Below are 11,048 nucleotides of genomic sequence, written 5' to 3'. Positions count from 1 at the left end.
CACGGGCACCCCTGACGCATGCCGGGAGATGTGGTTCTCAGACAGGTGCCTCGCTCCCGCCGCCGGGGGTGCGCTGTGGCCACCGCTGTGGTCACGGGGCGCGCCCGGAGCATGCCGGGAGCTGTAGTTCTCTGGCCGCTTCGATGCTCACCCACCTGCAAGCTATTCCCACCCAGGGCACTCACCACGTGGGCACTCACCAACATGTAATCATATTGATTACATGTTGAAATAATATTTTGTATCTATTGGGTTAAGTAAAATATGTCATTAAAATTAATTTCACCTGTTTCTTTTAACCTTTTTAAGATAGAATTTCAAACTGCATACATGGCTGCTGTGATATTTCTTGGAGTGCAGTGGCGTGATCTCAGCTCACTGCAAGTTCCGCCTCCCGGGTTCACGCCATTCTCCTGCCTCAGCCTCCCGAGTAGCTGGGACCACAGGCGCCTGCCACCGCCCCCGGCTAATTTTTTGTAATTTTAGTAGAGACGGGGTTTCACAGAGGTCTCGATCTCCTGACCTCCTGATCCGCCCGCCTGGGCCTCCCAAAGTGCTGGGATTACAGGCGCGAGCCACCACACCCGGCCTGCTGTGATATTTCTTTTGGACTGCACTGCTGTAAAACGGAGGCTCTCCAGAGAAATTGGCTTTAACAAGCCTAGGTCTCTCTGATTCACATGCAGGTCAGAGAGCCACTGTTCCCGCGAAGCCTAGGTTTGTGGGGCACCTAGAGGGGAGGGAAGCCGCCCTTGGTGCAGGTGGTGCCAGGACTCATTGTCAGTGGGGTGTGACAAAGAGTCTGCTTGGCCAAACTTAGGCAGCCTCCTAAACCTTCTACACCATTTGTGCTCTTCCTTGTAAAATCCAGTTTTAGCGAAGAGCCTTGCTAAGTGAGTTTAGCAAGAACTCCCAGCGTCAATATCAGATCACCCGCCATGTCTGGTCAGGTTCCTCCTCCCCCAGGTGCTGTCTGATAGCTCCAGCCTCTCTTCAGCAAGAACCCTGTCAGGTCGGTTTAGCCAGAACCGCCCTCATCCCTGATGTTTTATCCTATTAATTTTCCATTCACTGACCCCACCCTGCTCCCTGGTTGTAAGTTTCTGCTTGCCCTTGCTGTATTCGGAGCTGAGCCTGATCTCCCTCCACACTGCAAGCCCCCATGGCAGTGGTCCCTGTACCTAGCTCAACGGTCCTGAATAACGTCTTTCTTACCACACTCCTAAATATGAATTTTGTAGTTCGGTTAAACCTGAAGCATGGACTGATCTGTACTCATTCATCTCATTCATTTAAAAAACCTTTACTGTGCAGAGATGAGTAAGGCACGGTTCCCGTTCTCAGAGGTTAGCAGTCTAACCCGGGAGGCTGTCTCCGCCTCTCGCCTCCAGGCTTTTACTCTCTCCACATCATTTTGCACACACGTCCTCATTTTTCTCCTGATAATTCCAACCTTGCCCAGATTCCATGTGTCCAGCTCAGCACTTACTAATTGCCTCTTATGAGTGGGAGCCTCTGCTACTCAGTGAAAATACGGTAGTGATTAAGACCAGACACCAGGATACTGTCCTGGAATGGGGCATTTTAAACACAGGAAGCAGAAGTACCGACTGTTGGAGATCCTAGTGCAGGTGGTGGTGGTATCGTGGAAGCTGGTGGAGGAGAAAGGGGAGGAACACCAAGGTGGTGAGCGGAGAGTGGGAGAAGCCAGAGGGCTTGGGGGAGCCAGGTCGGAGCATTCAGACGTTGCTGTGAGAGCCACTAAAGGTGTGACCAGGTGGCAGAATGAATGGTGGTGGCTGTGGAAGGGACAGGGAAGAGGGCAGGGTGTCCTTCCAGGGGAGCAATGTGGAGGGAGGGAAAAAGGAGAAGGGGGCTTCCAGTGGCCTGTGGGAGGGGAGGCCAGCAGGACTGGAGGGTGTAGACACAAGAGTGAAATCAAGGATGACTTGAAGACTTCCAGTGTGGGTGGCAGAGTGCAGGGCAGTGCCACCCTTTGAAGTAGGAGGCAGGAGGAGGAGGAGGAGCTATTGGCCAGGAAGTCATTGAATAGCTTTGGACACGGGGACCTGAATGTGCCAGGGGCATTCACATGGCGGTGGCCCAGAGGAAGCTGGACCTACGGGGCTGAAGTTGAGGAGAGAGGCCCAGGCTAGAGACAAACACTGGGCAGTCAGCCTGGGCCACGTAGCAAGACCCTCTATAAAAAATAAGAAAATTAATTAGCTGAGCACGGTGGTACACACCTGTGGTCCTAGCTACTCAGAAGGCTGAGATGGGAGGATCACCGGAGCCCAGGAGGTGTGGATTGCAGTGAGCCATGATGGCACCACTGCACTCCAGCCTGGGCAACACAGCAAGACCCTATCTCAGAAGAAGAAAAAAAAAAAACAGGCCAGTCATGAGCACATCAATGGCAGCTGGAACTAAGGGGATGCCCGCCCCGTTCACACGTAGAGGAGCCCATGAAGAAAACAGAGAGGTGTGGTATGAGGCAAGTTCCGAGAGTGTGGCTCCATGAAACACAGGGTGGAGAAGATACTGAGGAGAAAATGGGGCCCATAAGAGAAGAACCAGAAATACCGTGTCATCTCAGGGAGTGTCTCCAGGGACCGGAAGGGGACTGGGGCCCAAACCTGCCTGGCTGCGGATCTGGTATCTGCAGCTACGGTGATGCTGCGTAACAAAACCACCCTAAAACTCAGTGGTTAAAACAACCAACAACTCTCCGGCACTTCTCACAAGTCCACGGTGCTGCTGACCAGGCCGGGCTGGGCTGAGCTCATGGGGCGCCCGCCGTCAGCTGGCAGGTGGGCTGGGCGGGACCCCTAGGCCCTCAGCCTCAGTCTCACGTTCCCCAGTGAGTTCCCACGGGAGTGTGTGGGGTCCACCACAGCATGTTTTTCAGCCTTTGCTCGAGCCGTGTTTGTTGATGTCCTCTGGATCAAAGTTAAAGAGGGAGGGGACAAAGTGACAAGGAAAGGATGGAGCCATGGGGAAGGCCACCAAGAGGTCGCAGATGTACCTGTTCCACCTTCCAAGAAGGCTGGGGGAACAGAGATAGGAGGGCACCAGCTGTGGGCAGCCCAGCGGCATGTTCAGATTGGAGAGGCTGGGCGTGTTTCTGGGCTGAGCGGGCAGAGGGGTGGCTGGGGCTGGAGGAAGGAGGAGGGGTGGGTGGCTGGGGAAGGGGCTGAGGCTAGGGCCTCAGGGGCATCCCGCTTGCTTCTGACAGGAAACATCTGAACCCCCCATCTTGGCATGAAACCCTTCCCCAGTCTCCCTGCTTCCTCCTGGCCTCGGGCTTTACAGTGGGGGGACAGTGCCATCACCAGGACCCTGCAAGGGTGCACAGAGGCCACGCTGGCAAAGACTCAAGACTGACCCGAGTCCTGGAAGGACCCCTGTGCCCTCCCGTGGAAGGATAGGGGGTTCGTGGTACTCTGAGGCTACTCCAGCCCCCACCCCGCTTCACCCACGAGGCTGTCAGCGGACAGGTTCTCATTTCTCCCCTCCTCTCATGGATCTGAGGCTGTTTCCTATAACAAATTGCCACCAACTGGGGCCGAGGGGTGGTGCTTAAAACAACGGAAATGTATTCTCGCCCAGTTCTGAAGGCCGGAAGTCTGAAATCCAGGTGTCCGCGGGCCATGCTCCCTCTGGAGCCACAGGGGAGGGTCCTTCCTGCCTCCTCCAGCACTTGGGGACTCCGGGGTTCCTTGGCCTGTGGCCGCATGGCCACAGCCTCTGCCTCCATCTTCACGCAGCCTCTCCTCTTCCCGTGCCTCTCCTCCGTGCGCCTCCCATGAGGACACTTGTCGTTGGATTTAGGGCTACCCTCATCTAGGATGATCTTACCTGGAGATCCTGAACTTAATTACATCTGCAAAATCCCTTCTCCCCAAATAAGCTCCCACTCGTAGTTCCAGGGTTGGGACACCGAGGTGTGTTTATCAGGGCCACTATCCAGCCCACCAGAGAGGCTTCGAGCCGACCCCCGGGTACAGCTGGAGCCCAGCAGGGGCTCCTCAGTGGCAGGCAGTTCCTACCCTGCCGGAGTCATCGGCCTCTGCCATTCTGATGCTGTCCTTTTTGAACAAGGGCTTATGCTCCTCCCCCTCATTGTCTGTGTCAGAAGTGGCTTCTTGTGTCTCTGGCAGCCAAAGCACTTAGGCTGGCCTGGCCTGGCCCCTCACCCTGCCTCCTGAGTCTCAGTGAAGCCCCTCCCTCCCTCACACCTGTGTTGCTCACGGCCGCACCAGCACTCCTGCTTCTCTCCCTACCTCGAAGCCTGTGCCAATCCAGCCCATTCCTCAGAGCCCATTCCTCAGGCTCAGGGCCTCCTCCTCCAGGAAGCCCACCTTGGCTGCATCTCCTCTGGGACACCACACAGCACATCAAGTGTGTCAGCAAGGAGCCTGGAAGTTGCTGGAAGCCGCCTCCCTGTTGGTGGCAGCTCTGCCCCAGGCCGAGGTCAGCTGGCAGTACCTCCCCCCAGCCCCTGAATGCAGGAGAGGAACAGCAAGTACCAGAGAGGTCTGGGGGGAGTCCCTCTCCAGTGGACAGGCTGTCCTGAGGCCTCCCAGGCCCCATTCTCTGGGACTCCCTAGGGTGAAGGGCTGGCATGAAGGGAAGATCCCGGAGTCAAATGTTCCAGTCTGGCATCCACACACTGTCTCTTCCCAGTCAAGAGGCCTGGACAGGTTCTTTTCTTTTTCCCTTTTTTTTTTTTTTTTTTTTTGAGACGGAGTTTTGCTGTCACCAAGGCTGGAGTGCAGTGGAGCGATCTCAGCTCATTCCAACCTCTGCCTCCTGGGTTCAAGTGATTCTCACGCCTAGGCCTCCTGAGTAGCTGCGATTACAGGCGCCGCCCCCACACCCTGCTAGTTTTTGTATTTTAAGTAGAGACAGGGTTTCACCATGTTGGCCAGGTTGGTCTCGAACTCCTGACCTCAGGTGATCCGCATGCCTTGGCCTCCCAAAGTGCTGGGATTACAGGCGTGAGCCACTGCGCCTGGCCGGTTCTTTTCTTTCTGAGCCTCCGTTTCCCTTTCTAGGAGTGTTAGGCTTTGGTGTGGACGTGGAGACACGACCCAGAGCCCTCTCTGAAAGAGGACCTGCTGCCCCCATTCCTCAGCCTCAGCCTCAGCCTCAGCCTTGGAGGCCACCTTTGAGGTCACACCCCTCCCTGCATGGTGGAGCTGAGTGGGGTGTCAAGACCCAGCCATTTCAGAGGATCTCCCGGCAGGGAGCCCTTCCCCGAGTCCCCCGCCCCCCGGCTGGCCAAGGCCTGCATGAAGGTTCGGCTTCTCCCTCTGCCCGATGCTGCCTCCCTGGACTGATCCAGCAGGTGTGGTCCCCAGTGCACCCCAAACTCCATCTCAGCCTCTGCTTCCAGGGAACCCGCCAGGCAGGCCCCCCTTGGTGCATTGGTCCATTGTGTGTTTAGTGCCTACTGTGTGCTGGGTGCTGCTTTAGGCCCAGGGGTGCAGCAGGAAGAAGACAGACGAGGCTTCCCATCTGGTGGAGAGGGAGCCCTGTGCTCCCAGGGTGGGGGAGGGGCCTCTTAGTTGCAGCAACAGACCCCAGCTTTGACCAGTTCAGGCAGAAAAGGAATTCAAGGAGGGGTTTCTGGGGCGCTCTCAGAACCTCCTGTGGCCAGGAGGACCAGGCTGGGCCCCAAGACCATGCTGCAGAGGGGTCTCCAGGAGAGCCCACCGCCACGGCCACGCCAGGCACCCTACCCCACCCACAGCCATAGGAGCAGGCTCCGTGGCGGGGGTGTCAGTCCTCAGATCTCCCTGCAGTTCTCAGGAAGAGGGGCAGGCCAGGTGCGTTCTCTGGAGCTGCCTGCCAGCTCCCCCTGCCTAGTTTGGTCTGGGCGTAGCTGCCCAAGGCCCTGCAGGGAATCAGCGAGGGCCCAGGTGACAGATTCCCTGCATCTGCAGGGGCAGAGCCAGTCCTGGTCTGAGGCCTGGAGTGAGGCCGCCCCAGCCTGTCCTGCCTCCTGCCATGGCCCTGAGAGTTCCCTGGAAGAGCCCCAGCTGCCCTGGGTGGTGGCAGCTAAGGACATGGCCGTCCTGCCCATGGTCTCCCCGACCCCTGCCTCGACTTAGCTCCCTGGGCAGATGTGGCCAGAGCCCCCAACCCCCATATGGTGTCAGTACCTGGCTGGGCAGGCCAAGCAGGGTCTCCTGGCAAAGGGGGCTCCAAGTGTGACTGAGGTGGGGTGTGCCGCTCTCATCCACTGCACCCTCAGGTGGCCTGGATCTAACCCAAAACTCAACAAGCAGCAGCCTGGCCGTGGTGCCTTAAGACAGCCACTAGAGGGTGCAGGTGAGCTGTCAGCCTGCCTGGAGGAGCGAGGTGGTGGGGATGAGTGTGCAGGTGTGTGTGTGTGTGCGCGCGCGCGCGCGCGTGCCTGTGTGTGGACGTGTTGTGTACATGTGTGCATATGTGTGCACTGTGTATATGTGCCATGTGTATGCACGCATGTGTCCGTATGTGCATGCATGTGTGTGTGCATGTGTGCCATGTATGCATATGTGTGCATGTTCATGTGGGGGGTGTATGCACCTGTGTGTGGGCGTGTTGTGTGCATGTGTGTATGGTGCATATGTGCCATGTATGTGCATGCATGTGTCTGTGTGTGCATGCATGTGTGTATGCCATGTATGCATATGTGTGCACGTTTATGTGGGGGGTGCATGTTGCTGTGCATGTATGTATGGGTGCATGTGTGCCCATGTGTGTGAGTGACTCAGGGCCTCGGGGCCTGGGATTGCCGCTTCTGATCCACAAACCCTGCAGGGGCCCATGCCAGAGCCTGGGCTGGGAGCAGGAGCTGGCCTACAGGAGTGGGGGATGTGCGGAGCTCTGAGGACCTAGATAGCTCAGGCCAGCACCCCCAGAGAGGGGCACTGGAAATGGGCCGTAAAGGATGACTAAAAGTTCTCTAGGCAGCAGGAGGGAGGAGGTTGGAGGGTGGCGCTGAGGCGCTCCGGCTCCCAGGGCCCTATGGGTGTGCTGGGGAACCCAGCTTGAAAAGCATAGCTCTGGTTCAACCCCCTGCAGCGGGAGACTCTCAGGTGCAGAGAGAGGAGTGGATGAGCATCTAGTCACTTGGTCTGCTCACTGAAAAAGCCGGCATCAGGCCCCACACAGCCAGTCCCTGGGAGCTCCAGGGTCTCGGGACATTGTCCCCCACCCTGCACACAAGGCCTCCCTCCATCACTCTCCAGCAGCCCCCGAAAGGGAGAGCCACTGTAGGAGCGTCCTGGGGCTGCCAGAACAAGGCCCTGCAAACCAGCATTCTTAAAACAATAGAAATGCATCCTCCCCTGTCTGGAGACCAGAAGTGCTAAGCCAAGGCACTGGCTGGCTTGGCTTCTTTCAAGGCTCTGAAGCGGGTGGCGGGAGGGGGGATCTGTCCCAGCTTTCATGGCACTCCCTGGTCTGTGGTTGCATCAGTCCAATCCCTGCCTCTGTCCTCTGTGGCCTCTTCTCTGTGTCTTCTTCTCTTCTTATACAGATACCCGTCGTTGAATTCAGGGTCCACTCTAAATCCAGGATGATCTCATCTTGAGATTCTTAACTATTGATATTTGCAAAGACTCTGTTTCCAAATAAAGCCACATTCGGAGGCTGCAGGTGGACATGAGTTTTGGGGCCCCTTACTCAACTCACTGCACCAACAGAGAGGTTATGGGCATTCGCAAGGGCAGGACATGTCCTCGTCACCCTGCTCGGCCTCAACAGCCCCGCCCTGTCCTTGCCCAGGGGAGGCCCAACCCATCTTCACCAGACGAGTCTCCCATGAGCTTTGGCCTCCGTCTCTCAGCCAAGGTCTCAGGCCTTGTGACCTCAGAGAGGCGTCAGTTCCGAGTGTCCCGGCATGCAGAACGGGAATGGGATCAGGGGGCCGGGGAGCCGGAAGGTGGCCACACCCCCGACCCTGTAGGAGCCAAGGCATTGGGAGCTTGTGAAATGTGAGTGATCCCAAGGTTAATTAATTATTACATTAAAAATGCGCCCGTTAAGGGGCCTCGCAAACAGGAAAATATTAATCACCCGTTTCCTCAGACTGACAAGCGCATTTCCCTAAATTCCTTGGCTGCTGACTTAACCGAATGATAATCTCCCTGCTGCTGCCACTTCCCATGAAGTCACAGCTCATGAATATTCCAGCATCGCAATTTGCTTTTTAAAAGGGCAGACTTATTATTTCATTTTTAAGTTTGCTGTCATGAATAGTAATTTTCCAGCCCCTAAATAATGAAACGGCAGTGACCACTCTGGCCAGCCGGGACCCAGGAACTCAAGGACACAACGGGGCTAGTCCCTGCCATCCCCTGGGAGACAGAGGATGGCAGGTCGCCCTGCACCAGTTCCCAACTACGGTCAGCCCATGGAAACAGCAGTTAATGGGTGGCCCTCCCCTCGGCACTTAACGGTTTATAAGCTGGTCCCCCTCCAGTTCCTAAGTCTTTGCAGCCACTCTGTTCATTGGGCCACAGCAGTTTTGCCATAGGTAACAGGTTGGGAAGCATAGCCATGAAGTCAGACAGATGCCAAGTTCAAATCCTGACACTGCTGTTTGCCTGCTGTGTGTTCTTGGGCAAATCACTTAACTTCTCTGGGCCTTGGTGTCCTCATCTGTACAGTGGAATTGCAAACCAGGGTCGGACCCCATGCTCACCCAGTGCCAGGGCTGGTGTTTCTTCTCCCTCTCTGCTGCCTTGGATCTGGAGAGACCCAGGACCAGACCCCACTGGCCTGAAGTTTAGATCTCCTCTTTTGATGGAGCAGAAATGATGGCACTGAGGGCTGGCCTGAGGAACAGCCACTTCAGCTTCCCTGGGAGCAGCTTCCCAGGGTGGTTTCTGTTACTTAATGCAATTCCAGGCTCTCCCACGTGCCCAGGAAGCCATGGCAGCTCACTGCACACATGTTTAAGTGGCAAATCCAATTTCACAACTCCTTTCCATAATTGCTCACGTGAGGAGGAGCTCCTCCTGACACCCCCTTTCCAGAGACGGATGGTGGTAAGTGGGACGGGCCCTCCTCACACCGTCCCTCCTCTGGGACTTGGCATCATCACCATGGCTGGCCTCCCTGTGCCCCGGCTATTACCAGAGGGAGCTTCCCTCCTGAAACCCCAAAGGCTCCCACCATGTCGGCCCCTCAGGATGGGAGCATCTCCCCAACTGGCCCCCAAGAAGACTGGCTTCTGGCTGTCCTGGGCTTCCACACCTTTTGCACCCACGAAGCTTCTCCCCAGGCATCTACAGCCCAGTCCCTTCGGCCTGGCCCTCTCCCCTTGCCCCATCACCTGGCAGGAAGCTCCCACCAGGCTTGAGCTAGGACCCCCGTGTCGTGGTGCCCCACATGCAGGTCCTCTGGGATCAGCGCATTGAGCACCCCAGTTCCCCTTGTTTACCTCTGCCCCTTGTTGCCCTTGACAGACCGAGTCCAGGTCTTACCACTTCACTATTGCTCTTGCCTGGGTGCAGGTAACAGCTCTGCCTGCACTTGCGCTGGATTGCTCTGAGTAAGTGAATGAATGAATGAACTCCTATCAGAGGGGCCGGTAATGCAGGTTTCCCCTGAAAATGATATGTGTTTATGGAGTGTGAGCCACTCACAGACGGCTCCGTGAATTATGTTTCCATTTGCACGGCCTCCGCCACAACTCACTTTTCAGAGCAATGGTAAGAAATGTGACTCTGACCCGTAGGGACCCACGGGGCCACTCCCAGCAACCGGGGTCATGTCATGGAGGTTCTGGGGTTGGGGTAAACCTCCAGCATGCAATTAGTTGATAAGCACTGTGTGAATGTAAAGCATCGGCAACCCTTGGGCGAACACTGTTGACTCAGGACCAGGGTTTTACTGTAACCGGATGCCTTTACCATCCCCGGGAATCATGTCACAGAGTCTGAGTGGGTCTACTTTCCGGAAGGCTGCGTGCTCTGGGCTGAAATGGCATTCGTGGAACTTGCAGTAATTTGTCACAGGGGCCTGGTGGGTGGAGGATGCTGGGGGGCAGGGCTGTCTCACACGAGGGATGTTTGGCATCCTGGTTCCTGGGCACTAAATGCCAACAGCACAACTCCTTGCCTCCCTGTGGCGAGAACAACAGACTCTCCTGGGGGAAGGCGATGACATCACCCCAGCTGAGAATTTGGTACCAGAAGGTCGCAGGCCAGAGGCACTCAAGAAAAGAAAAGAAAAGAAACCGGAGTTTCTGTCTTCCCTGTGCTGGCTTCACCTGGGCCTTTCCTGTTCTGGCTGGGCTGGGAAACCCTGGGCCCCGGAAAGCCCTTGTGGGGTGGGGTTAAGAGGTCCGGAGAGGGCAGGAGCTTTCTCAAGGCCATGGGGGTGGGCAGTGCAGAGCAGGGTGGGACCTGGGCCTCCGAAGCGCCTTATGGGGCACTGTTGCCTTCTGGGATCTTTCACTGAATCCGTCCGTCTCTTCTGGGCTGGGGCACCCCTCAAGTGCACAGCCTCCGGGAGGAACGTCCGCCTGGGCAGGGGAGTGCTACGAGCATCAGGCCAGAGGGGCAGGGGCCTGGGAAGTCTCCCCAAGCACCTTCTCTGCTTCAGCCAGAGGAAAAGAGTGGGCAGAGAGCCCGCAGAGGCTCCTAGGACCTCCTGCTCCTGCACCCAGGTCCAGAGGCGCCGCCCAGGCAATCCAGGTGTGGCAGTGTCTCTCTCCAAGGTGCTGAAACGCCCCTCGCCTGGCCACCCTCCAGGCTGGAGTCCTTTCAGCCACAGGCCGCTGTGAGTTCCTGTCTCACCAACGCTCCCTGGACATGCCAGGGCCCCTCACCAACACTCTTCACCATCCACATCTTTTTATTTAAAAATTCTAGTAAAAGGCCGGGCGCGGTGGCTCAAGCCTGTAATCCCAGCACTTTGGGAGGCTGAGACGGGTGGATCACGAGGTCAGGTGATCGAGACCATCCTGACTAACCCGGTGAAACCCCATCTCTACTAAAAAATACAAAAACCTAGCCGGGCGAGGTGGTGGGCGCCTGTAGTCCCAG

At 56.8% G+C, this 11,048-nt stretch overlaps 1 protein-coding gene across 1 annotated transcript in view; it reads right to left on the bottom strand.

Moving 5' to 3' along the window:
• The window catches only part of UBAC1 (UBA domain containing 1), a 56,144-nt gene that overhangs the window by 31,961 nt on the left and 13,135 nt on the right, over positions 1 to 11,048 (bottom strand). The gene's annotated exons all lie outside the window — the stretch shown is intronic.

Source organism: Colobus angolensis, unplaced genomic scaffold (genome assembly GCF_000951035.1).
Source record: "Colobus angolensis palliatus isolate OR3802 unplaced genomic scaffold, Cang.pa_1.0 Scaffold44, whole genome shotgun sequence".
Classification (NCBI taxonomy): domain Eukaryota; kingdom Metazoa; phylum Chordata; class Mammalia; order Primates; family Cercopithecidae; genus Colobus; species Colobus angolensis.
Note: the sequence above shows the minus strand (reverse complement) of the source record. Positions and strands in the feature narration are given on the sequence as shown.